This window comes from Salmo trutta, chromosome 19, assembly GCF_901001165.1.
Source record: "Salmo trutta chromosome 19, fSalTru1.1, whole genome shotgun sequence".
Classification (NCBI taxonomy): domain Eukaryota; kingdom Metazoa; phylum Chordata; class Actinopteri; order Salmoniformes; family Salmonidae; genus Salmo; species Salmo trutta.
Genome location: NC_042975.1, coordinates 10,792,877 through 10,805,780, shown reverse-complemented (window position 1 = coordinate 10,805,780; position 12,904 = coordinate 10,792,877).

The window sequence follows — 12,904 nt, the reverse complement described above, 5'->3', positions numbered from 1 at the left end:
AACAGTAGTCCAGGTGTGACAAAACTAAAGCCTGTAGGACCTGCCTTGTTGATAGTGCTGTTAAGAAGGTAGAGTAGCGCTTTATTATGGACAGACTTCTCACCATCTTAGCTACTGTTGCATCAACATGTTTTGACCATGACAGTTTACAATCCAGGGTTACTACAAGCAGTTTAGTCATCTCAACTTGCTCAATTTCCACATTATTTATTACAAGATTTAGTTGAGGTTTAGGGTTTAGTGAATGATTTGTCCCAAATACAATGCTTTAGTTTTTCAAATATTTAGAACTAACTTATTCCTTGCCACCAATTCTGAAACTAACTGCAGCTCTTTGTTAAGTGTTGCAGTCATTTCAGTTCCTGTAGTAGCTGACGTATATAGTGTTGAGTCATCCGCATACATAGACAGTGGAATGTCGTTAGTAAAGTAAAGGGCCTAGACAGTTGCCTGGGGAATACCTGATTATACCTGGATTATTTTAACATTTATTTTTTATTTTTTACATTTTAGTAATTTAGCAGACGCTCTTATCCAGAGCGACTTACAAGTAGTGAAGGCATATATTTCATACAATTTCATACATTTCATACATTTGTTTTCTGTGCTGGTCCCCCGTTGATTATGTTGGAGAGGCATCCATTAAAAGAACACCCTCTGTGTTCTGTTAGACCGGTAACTCTTTATCCTCAATACAGCAGGGGCTGTAAAGCCATAACACATACGTTTTTCCAGCAGCAGACTATGATCGATAATGTCAAAAGACGCACTGAAGTAAGAAAAAAAGTATTTTATTTCACCTTTATTTAACCAGGAAGGCCAGTTGAGAACAAGTTCTCATTTACTTCTGCGACCTGGCTAAGATAAAGTAAAGCAGTGCAACAAAAACAACAACACAAAGTTACACATAAACAAACGTACAGTCAATAACACAATAGAAAAATCTATGTACAGTGTGTGAAAATGTAGAAGAGGAGGGAGATAAGTCAATAAATAGGCCATAGAGGCGAAATAATTACAATTTAGCATTAACACTGGAGTGATAGATGTGCAGATGATGATGTGCAAGTAGAGATACTGGGGTGCAAATGTGCAAGAGGATAAGTAACAATATGGGGATGAGGTAGTAGGGTGTGCTATTTACAGATTGGCAGGGTACAGGTACAGTGATCAGTAAGCTGCTCTGACAGCTGATGCTTAAAGTTAGAGAGGGAGATATAAGACTCCAGTTTCAGTGATTTTTGCAATTCGTTCCAGTCGTTGGCAGCAGAGAACTGGAAGGAAAGGCTGCCAAAGGAATTGTTGGCTTTGGGGATGACCAGTGAAATATACCTGCTGGAGTGCGTGCTACGGGTGGGTGTTGCTAAGGTGACCAGTGAGCTGAGATAAGGCGGGGTTTTACCTAACAAAGACTTATAGATGACCTGGAGCCAGTGGGTTTGGCAACAAAAATGTGGCTCAGTTGGTAGAGCATGGTGTTTGCAACACCAGCATAGTGTGTGCAACGCCAGGGTTGTGAGTTCGATTCCCACGGGGGGCCAGTACAAAACATCTTTAAAAAAAAAAATTATGAAATGAAAATGAAATGTATGTGTTCACTACTGTAAGTCGCTCTGGATAAGAGCGTCTGCTAAATGACTAAAATGTAAATGTAGTGAGGGCCAACCAACGAGAGCATACAAGTCGCAGTGGTGGGTAGCATATAGGGCTTTGGTGACAAAACGGATGGCACTGTGATAGAAAACTGGATGTAGAGTGTTGGAGGCTATTTTGTAAATGACATCACCGAAGTCAAGGATTGGTAAGATAGTCAGTTTTACGAGGGTATATTTGGCAGCATGAGTGAAGCAGGCTTTGTTGCGAATAGGAAGCTGAATCTAGAATACATTTTGGATTGGAGATGCTTAATGTGAGTCTGGAAGGAGAGTTTACAGTCAAACCAGACACCTACAGTGGGGGAAAAAAGTATTTGATCCCCTGCTGATTTTATACGTTTGCCCACTTACACTTAGTCGGGCGGGAGGGTGAGGGCAGCAATCATTTGAAGAGCATGCACTTAGTTTTACTAGCATTTAAAAGCAGTTGGAGGCCACGGAAGGAGTGTTGTATGGCATGAAGCTCGTTTGGAGGTTTGTTAGCACAGTGTCCAAAGAAGGGCCAGATGTATACAGAATGGTGTCGTCTGCGTAGAGGTGGATCAGAGAATCACTAGCAGCAAGAGCAACATCATTGATGTATACAGAGAAAATGGTCGGTCTGAGAATTGAACCCTGTGGCACCCCCATAGAAACTGCCAGAGGTCCGGAAACCAGGCCGTCCGATTTGACACTGAACTCTGTCTGAGAAGTAGTGATGAACCAGGCGAGGCAGTCATTTGAGAAGCCAAGGCTATTGAGTCAGCCAATAAGAATGCGGTGATTGACAGAGTCGAAAGCCTTGGCAAGGTTGATGAAGACGGCTGCACAGTACTGTCAATTATCGATGGCGGTTGTGATATCGTTTAGGACCTTGATCGTGGCTGAGGTGCATTGATGACCAGCTCGGAAACCAGATTGCATAGTGGAGAAGGTACGGTGGGATTCGAAAGGGTCGGTGATCTGTTTGTTAACTTGGCTTTCGAAGATTTTAGAAAGGCAGGGCAGGATGGATATAGGTCTATAACAGTTTGTGTCTTGAGTGTCTCCCACTTTGAAGAGGGGGATGACCGCGGCAGCTTTCCAATCTTTGGGGAACTCAGACGATACGAAAGAGAGGTTGAATAGGCTAGTAATAGGGGTTGCAACAATTTCGGTGGATCATTTTAGAAAGAGAGGGTCCAGATTGTCTAGCCCAACTGATTTTGGGGGGGGGGGGGCTTGGGCAAGTTGCTGCAGGGGGTGCTGAGATGTTGGCCGGGGTAGGGTTAGCCAGGTGGAAAGCATGGCCAGCCGTAGATAAAGGCTTATTGAAATTATTGATTATCGTAGATTTATCGGTGGTGACAGTGTTTCCTATTCTCAGTGCAGTGGGCAGCTGGGAGGAGGTGCTCTTATTCTTCATGGACTTTACAGTGTCCCAAAACTTTTTGGAATTAGTGCTACAGGATGCAAATTTCTGTTTGAAAACGCTAGCCTTTTCTTTCCTAACTAACTTTCCTAATATTGTTTCCTGACTTTCCTGAAAAGTTGCATATCACGGGGGCTATTCGATGCTAATGCAGAACGCCACAGGATGTTTTTGTGCTGGTCAAGGGCAGTCTGGGGTGAACCAAGGGCTATATCTGTTCTTAGTTCTACATTTTTTGAATGGGGCATGCTTATTTAAGATGGTGAGGAAAGCACTTTTAAAGAGCAACCAGGTTCTTTCTACTGACGGGATGAGGTCAAGGATACCTGGGCCAGGTCGGTTAGGAAGGCCTGCTCGCTGAAGTGTTTTAATGAGTGTTTGACAGTGATGAGGGGTGGTTGTTTGACCACGGACCCATCACGCATGCAGGCAATGAGGCAGTGATCGCTGAGATCCTGGTTGAAGACAGCAGAGGTGTATTTAGAGGGCAAGTTGGTCAGGAGGATATCTAAGAGGGTGCCCATGGTTACAGATTCTGGGTTGTGCCTGGTAGGTTCCTTGATAATTTGTGTGAGATTGAGGGCATCTATCTTAGATTGTAGGACGGCCGGGGTGTTAAGCATGTCCCAGTTTAGGTCACCTAACAGTATGAACTCTGAAGATAGATGGGGGCGATCAATTCACATATGGTGTCCAGGGCACAGCTGGGTGCAGAATCAAATCAAATCAAATTTATTTATATAGCCCTTCTTACATCAGCTGATATCTCAAAGTGCTGTACAGAAACCCAGCCTAAAACCCCAAACAGCAAGCAATGCAGGTGTAGAAGCACGGTGGCTAGGAAAAACTCCCTAGAAAGGCTAAAACCTAGGAAGAAACCTAGAGAGGAACCAGGCTATGAGGGGTGGCCAGTCCTCTTCTGGCTGTGCCGGGTGGAGATTATAACAGCACATGGCCTAGATGTTAAAATGTTCATAAATGACCAGCATTGTCAAATAATAATAATCATAGTAGTTGTCGAGGGTGCAACAAGTCAGTAACACAAGAGTAAGTGTCAGTTGGCTTTTTCATAGCCGATCTTTGAGAGTATCTCTACTGCTCCTGCTGTCTCTAGAGAGTTGAAAACAGCAGGTCTGGGACAGGTAGCACGTCCGGTGAATAGGTCAGGGTTCCAGCAGGTCTGGGACAACAGGTCTGGGACAGGTAGCACGTCCGGTGAACAGGTCAGGGTTCCATAGCTGCAGGCAATTCTTGGGCTATAGGTGAAGGTGGTCTATAACGAGCAGCAATGGTGAGAGACTTGTTTATGGAAAGGTGGAGTTGTAAAAGTAGAAGCTCGAATTGTTTGGGCACAGACCTGGATAGTAAGACAGAACTGGAACACTATCTCTGCAGTAGATTGCAACTCCGCCCCCTTTGGCAGTTCTATCTTGTCGGAAAATGTTATTGTTAGGGTTGGAAATTTCCTAAGCCAGGATTCAGACATGGCTAGGACATCCGGGTTGGCGGAGTGTGCTAAAGCAGTGAATAAAACAAACTTAGGGAGGAGGTTTCTAATGTTAACATGCATGAAACCAAGGCTTTTACACTTACAAAAGTCAACAAATGAGAGCGCCTGGGGAATGGGAGTGGTGCTGGGGGCTGCAGGGTTAACCTCCACAACATCAAAGGAACAGAGGAGGAGTAGGGTAAGGATACGGCTAAAGGCTGTAAGAACTGGTCATCTAGTGCATTCGGAACAGAGAGTAAAAGTAGCAGATTTCTGGGCACAGAAGAATATATTCAATGCATAATGTACAGACAAGGGTAGGATGTGAGTACAGTGGAGTAAACCTAGGCATTGAGTGATGATGAGAGAGGTTTTGTCTCTAGAGGCACCATTTAAGCCAGGTGAGGTCACCGCATGTGTGGGGGGTAGAACAAAAGGGCTAGCTAAGGCATATTGAGCAGGGCTGGAGGCTCTACAGTGAAATAAGACAATAATCACTAACCAGAACAGCAATAGACAAGGCATATTGACATTAGAGAGAGGCATGTGTAGCCGAGTGATCATAGGGTCCAGTAAGTAGCTAGGCCAGTTGGAGACACGACAATTCAGACAGCTAGTGGGCTGGGGCTAGCAGGCTAGCAGATGGGCCTCCGGTGGACGTCGCAACGGAAGAGCCTGTTGAAACCCCCTTTGACGGTTACGTCGGCAGACCAGTCGTGATGGATCAGCGGGGCTCCATGTCGACAGTAAAGTGTCCAGGCCAATTGACAAATTATGTATTATAGCCCAAGAATTGGCTGATGGACCTCTTCGGCTAGCCGGGAGATGGGCCTAGATTCGAGGCTAGCTCCAGGCTAACTGGTGCTTGCTTCGGGACAGAGACTTTAGCCAGGAGTAGCCACTCGGATAGCAGCTAGCTAGCTGCAATGATCCAGTGTGAAGGTTCAGAGCTTACGGTCGGAATCCGGGGATGGTAGAGAAAAAGCAGTCCGATATGCTCTGGGTTGATATCGCGCTGTGCAGACTGGCTGGAGTTGACCGGGCTGAGGCTGGCTAATGTCCGAGTTAACTGTGATGACCGCTAGCAGTGGCTAACTGACTTCTAGATAGTAGCTAGTTAGCTGGCTAGCTTCTTATGGGGGTTCCGGTTCTAAAGTATAAAAAATAGCAGATCTGTACCACATTGGGAGAGGCGGGTTGCAGGAGAGTATGTTCAGTCTGTAGATGGAAATTGAGATTAAAAATCAAAAAAATATATACGAAATATATACGAAGAAGACGATATATACACGGGACGGGACAGCACAAGACAAAACAGACGTCCGACTGCTACGCCGTCTTGGAAGCTCAGTGTCTAACAAAACAGCCCCCACAAACTTTATATCATCAATTTCTCTCAGCCAATCATCAGTCATTTGTGTAAGTGCTGTGCTTGTTGAATGTTCTTCCCTATTAGCGTGAGCTTCCATTGAAGATATGGCTAATAGGAGTGGCAATATTGTCTACTATTATCCTCAGTAATTTTCCATCCAAGTTGTCAGACCCCGGTGGCTTGTCATTGTTGACAGACACACTCACTTTATGGAATTCAAAATGACAATTCTTGTCTTTCATCATTTGGTCAGATACACTTGGGTGTGTAGTGTCAACGTTTGTTGCTGGCATGTCATGCCTAAGTTTTCTAATCTTGCCAATTAAAAAATGTTAAAGTAGTTGGCAATATCAGTCTGTTTTGTCATGAATGAGCCACCTGATTCAATGAATGGAGCTGAATTTGCTTTTTTCCCAAAATTTCATTGAAGGTGCTTCAAAGCTTTTTACTATCATTCTTTATGTACTGTAATTTATCTTTGTTTCATAGAGTAGTTTCTTCTGCTTTTTATTCAGTTTAGTCACATGATTTCTCAATTTGCGGTACGTTTGCCAATGGGTTGTGCTGACAGACTTATTTGCCATTTCTTTTGCCTCATCCCTCTCAACCATACCATTTTTTTTTCTCATCAATCCACAGGGATGTAACCGTTTTTACAGTCATGTTCTTAATGGGTGCATGCTTATGTCGTGCCTTTGGGCACCATTAAACTGAAGACATGTTTATCAAAATAACTCCCTGTAATTATTATCACGCGATTAAACTGATTAATCGTTTAACTGTAATTAACTAGGAGATCGGGGCACCAAGGAAAATATTCAGATTACAAAGTTATAATTTTCCTAATATAACTTTCCTATATTATAACATTATATATTATATTATATTATAGTATAGGCTGATTATCTTCTGGTTTAAATGGTGTATTTTACCTCGCGTCCAGTCTCATTCCAAACGTCGTAAATTGTTGTATCTGCACGAATCCAGCCTTTACTAAAGTCATCCATACATCAATTGTCTTAAAATCATTTATTTACTAAACTAAGTAATTCACAGAAAGCATACAAACAGTAATTATCGTCACAAAGAATTGGTAGAGTAATGTGTCCTAGTGGGCTAAACAGGCATGGCTGTTGTCTTGTTAAAACAAAGGGTCATAAAGGGCAGCTGAGAAGGCACACAGAGTTCATTAATATTAACAATTGATATGCTAATACTTTGCACATGAACGCTCACTCATTCGGGAACAATTGCAATCAATATATATTTACGCTCAGTGTGTCGTCGGGATCCTTGTTGGAGAGTTCCGTTCTGTTGGAGAGTTTTGTTCTCATTCTCTCTCTCTCGGTTAGAATGGATCTTTCAAAGCGACATTCATTAATGTCGTTATAGAATGGATGTTCCGTCGGTCTTCGCGTTCGATGATATCGAGTACTTAGCTGCAGACTAATAATTAATATCAAAGACTTGTTCTTATTCTTTAGACTATTGGTAGTCTAAAAGTTAACTTTCAGTAGAGGAATTGGACGGTCAAACCTATTGGCCAACTCGCAATGGAGTGGAGGCCTGGTCTGAAGAAAGTAACCCTGGGTAGGGGTTTTATTCGGAATGACAGAAAAAGGCTGTCTCGTGATGCCAGGTTTTGTCTGTGTCCCTGGGGGCGTGCCGATGACTGAGTTAAGCTTTGAACAGAAATACAATTCTATCACATTAACATCAGTACATAGCCTCTCTACATATTCCAAATAGCTTTAACCTTATTAAATACATTTTATACAACCATTTAGATGCAAGTCCCATAGCTGAGGCTATTATATAAACAGTTTTATGGTAATATGGCTATATTGTCTCTTCTGAGTATCACAAAATTGTACCAAGTGGACCAGTTCGTAGCTGGATTCTTCACCGATCTTTTATACCTTCTCCAGAACATAAATGTTGTTCGGTTCCCCAATTCTGTGAGTTGGAAGAATTTCCTTTGTCTCTCTATGAAACCACTCTCAGTCTCAACTGGGCCCTGCGGCAGGACATTCTCCTTTAGAATTTTACGACCGTTTTCACAGGGCCTGGGTAGGGAGAGGTAGGTAGGGGGATGGTGCAAGGGGGAGGGGGTCAACTGGGCTCCCTGTTCCCAGAGAGAGGGCAACGTCATGACACTTATTAGTAACTTGGATAAGCAATTTCATAAATGTGTCAAGTGCAACGTCTGTTTGCTTCTCATTACACACCACGGACCAACAAATACTCTTTACATCAACAACATAGGAATCACTATAAAACTTATTCTATGACCTCTTATACACTATATTACTGTAGGCCCAGCCTTTGGAACTTTGGTTTTCCTAGATATGGCTATTATATTGTGATCACTACATCCGACGGATCTGGGTACTGCTATCAAGCACATTTCTGCAGCATTAGTAAAGATGTGATCAATACATGTTGATGATTTCATTCCTGTGCTGTTTGTAACTACCCTGGTAGGTTGACTGATAACCTGAACCAGGTTGCAGGCACTGGTTACAGTTTGAAGCTTTTTCTTGAGTGGGCACCTTGATGAAACCCAGGCACTGGTGGCTACTGTAAGTCGCTCTTGATAAGAACGTCTGCTAAAATCTCCATATCTGCTGTGCTGCTCGTGGCAACGTCATTTCGCTGAGTCTACCTTTTAAATTATTAAGTCAATCTCAATGTGACCCTCTAGATTAAGAAGCTTGAAAAGCCCATTAGATTTTTTTTATTTGTATTTTTTTTATATATTTTTTCTTCCCAATTTCATGATATTGTGATCCAATTAGGATCTTGTTTTTTCGCTGCAACTCCCCAATGGGCTCTGGAGAGCTGAAGGTCATGTCATGCGTCCTCTGAAACATGACCCGCCAAACCACGCTTCTTAACACCCGCCCACTTAATAAAGGATCCACCCCTTTTTTTACATTTTCGCCTAAAATGACATGCCCAAATCTAACTGCCTGTAGCTCAAGCCCTGAAGCAAGGATATGCATATTCTTGGTACCATTTGAAAGGAAACACTTTGACATTTGTGGAAATGTGAAAAGAATGTAGGAGAATATAACACAATAGATCTAGTAAAAGATAATACAAAGAAAAAACCAACCGTTCTTTTGTCATTTTTTGTACCATCATCTTTGAAATGCAAGAGAAAGGCCATAATGTATTATTCCAGCCGAGGTGCAGTTTAGATTTTGGCCACTAGATGGCTGCAGTGTATGTGCAAAGTTTTAGACTGATCCAATAAACCATTGCATTTCTGTTGAAAATGTTGTATCAAGACTGCCCAAATGTGTCTAATTTGTTTATTAATAACTTTTCATGTTCAAAATTGCGCACTCTCCTCAAACAATAGCATGGTATTCTTTCACTGTAATAGCTACTGTAAATTGGACAGTGCAGTTAGATTAACGAGAATTTAAGTTTTCTGTCAATACCAGATATGTCTATGTCCTGGGAAATGTTCTTGTTACTTACAACCTCATGCTAATCGCATTAGCCTACGTTAGCTCAACCGTCCCGTGGAAGGGACACGATCCCGAAGAAGATTTATTTAACCCGGAAGCCAGCCGCACCAATGTGTCAGAGGAAACACTGTTCAACTGACGACCGGGGTCAGCCTGTAGGTGCCTGGCCTGCCACAAGGAGTTGCTAGAGCATGATGAGCCAAGTAAAGCCCCCCAGTCAAACCCTCCCGTAACCAGGACGATGCTGGGTCAATTGTGCGCCGCCCTATGGGACTCCCGGTCACAGCCGGTTGTGACACAGCCTGGGAACGAACCCGGGTCTGTAGTGACGCCTCAAGCACTGCAGTACAGTGCCTTAGACTGCAATTCAATTTCAATTTTTGACAGAAATTTTGAGAGAAAAAACTAAAACGAAACATAATTCATGATGGATTTATTTTACTTTAGTTAGTTTTGGAGTCAAAGATAATAGTTTCAATATAGTTTTAGGTTTTCAAAAGGGTTTGTTTATATATATTATATATTATATACATTTTTGTTTAGAATATTTATTTTTTTATTTTTTCAGTTTTAGTTTACTATAACACACACACCAGGGTAGTAGACGACTTCCCTTCTAAAAACCAGCCCCATACATCTGTAATGTAAGAGTGCAACATGGATGACCCAGTTCATGTGACACGCGCCAGTAACATGACTCTGCTGCGGCCCATCTATCATGGCTGTGGCAGAGGCTGCGGCAGTTAGGGGGTGGAAGGGATTGGACAGACCGACAGTGTGCTGCCCTCATTTAACCTGCTGTCTCCTGGGGTGAGGCAGTCTACGAGTGAGCTTTCATTAGAAAACACAGGAGGGGTCATACCTTCCTTACCAAAGCAGAAGCAGGTCACCTCCAAAAGGAAAGTGCACTGCAGTCCCCAGATGTGTTTGAAATAAAACAGCTGTTATCTTTCCGCTGCTTTTACTCTGATGCTCTGTTTTCTGCTCTGGGTGCCCCAAATAATCAGAGCACAATTATATAATTTAGTTACAAACTGTATGTGGTGCATACATGACTGGACCCAGCATGGCTACCACTGAGAGACTTTCTCTGTGTGCAAGAATCTGCAGTAAGGGAGGACAGCGGGAGGAGAGGTGAGTGCTCATACTGGAGATATGAAGCAAGGTGCTGAGGTGAGAGGGGACAGGTCATACTGCTCACTCCAGGACTAGAGAAAGATTACCACGCATGCACGCATGCACACACACACACACACACACACACACACACACACACACACACACACACACACACACACACCTTCCTCCTCTCTGGACCAAAATACAGAAATGTGCATATCAACTGGTCCCTAGGCTATGACACCCTTTCCATTATGTTTTTATTAGTGAGTGAAACCTGTCTTTTCCCAGTCAGCACGTGTATAACGCTGAAAAGGTTAACCACACAAGGAGAAGAAGACTGAGCAGTATATCCGTTAGATACATTTATAAACTGGGTGGTTCAAGGGTTAAATGCTGATTGGCTGACAGCTGTGGTTTATCAGACCGTATACTACGGGTATGACCAAATATTTATTTCAGTTGGTAAGCAGTTTATAATAGCAATAAGGCACCTCGGGGGGTTGTGGTAGACAGTATGGCTAATATACCACGGCTAAGGGCTGTATCCAGGCACTCCGCGTTGTGTCATGCATAAGAACAGCCCTTAGCAGTGGTATATTGGCCATATACCACACCACTGCTAAGGGCTGTTCTAGGCCTTATTGCTTAAGAATACAATTACTTAGCTCTTGAGGTTGTGCGTATCCATGTGCTTTTTGTACGTACAAGCTCCTTCTGAAAGACGAACAATTAAGATTTTCAAAACTCCTTGAAGTTCGTGAAGACAGAAAAAGAGTTGAAAATGCAGCACCAGATACCTGTTACTCCTGTGCTTTTCACACACTTTATAGTATAGTTGACTTGATCTCAAAGAAAAGGACTTTGCAAGGACACAGTTATCTATGTGTTTTACCTAATTGTGTCTCTCATCAACCAACTTGAGATGTTGTTTTTTCTCATGTGTTCTATAGTTATATCAGTTGAGGAAGGATATGCTGTAAGTGCACATATTGAAAACTGATATTTTGTTAGTTCTTGTTGCCTTCAGTTATTACTGGCAATCAAGAACTTTGGAATTGCATGGAAGTGAGTCAAGTAACCAACATCAGTCATAGACCAATTACCATCAACGAGGTGTTTCTCTCCAAGGCTATACCGTATAGTTTCTCATAACACATACACTGTAGTTCACGCATTTAAAAGATTAGTTGACTCGATATATATAGAAGCTCTGCTGACCTGTACGAAGCCAAGCCATGTGGGGCAATTCAGTGCTCTCTGAATGATGTATGGCATCAGCATAACGAAAGAGGCATTGGTGGCCCTGACCTTGATGAATACAGAGGCCGTCTGTAACTGCAGTGGTAGCTACTATTGCTGCGTCCCTAATGGTACCCTATTCCCTATTTAGTGCACTATACAGGAAACAGGGTGACATTAGGGACGCAAACCTATGCTTACCACACGTGAGCACTGCCTGTCAAGCTTTGGCAGGGTGGAGCGTGTGCAAAATGCTCTCTGGCAGATTCAAAGTGACATCCCTGAGTGGCGCTCCTAAACTGTCTACCGCTGCCTGATGACATTCAAGAGACATACGTGGATCACGACCACCACCCGGCTGTATCCGTCTGTGATTGGGTTAGTATTGGGGGTGGGGTAGGACAGGGGTCTCCCCTTCATAAAGTGATGGGTTCGGTTCGGCTAACTCACTCCCCACACTTGCTCATGGGCCGGCCAGGGCGGGCAGTCATGTGCGTCTGAGGGCCACTCATTAAATAATGTAGGGCTCAAGAATTTATCCAAAGCGCTGTCAGAAAGAGTTTTTCAGATGAGCGCCTCTCTGTGCATGGATCCCCAGCATGATATATTAAGCATTACTTCCAGGTTAGTGGAATGGAAAAGGAGGGTCTACCACACATGCTACTTTTAACTGATTTGTGATGACTCTTAAAATAATCATTACATTAGCCATACCCCAGTGAACCAGTCACTGAAAAAAGATCTACCATATATTACAACGGCCGTTGGAGACAAACAAGTGATTGGTTCAGGTATTTTTTAGGTGGCAGTCTTTTGAGCAATTAAAGGGTCTATCTTTGGACCTGAGGATGATAGCAATTAAAGGGTCTATCTTTGGACATGAGGATGATATCAATTGAAGCACATTCCTGAAAGAACACAATGAACAGAGCATCTTTATTTTACAGATGTAGTATCTTAATTTACATAGGAGGAAAGTTCTCCTGCAACAGGGTGATCAAATTAGGTTCATACATCTGTATGTTACCTAACACAACATACAGTACAGGACTGGCTTCGTTACTTCTCACCCTGGGTGGATTACCAGTAGAACCCTAGAGAACCACAGTGGGGTTTGATAACCCACTTAAGGCTGGTAACCCCCCTGATTTTGCCAAG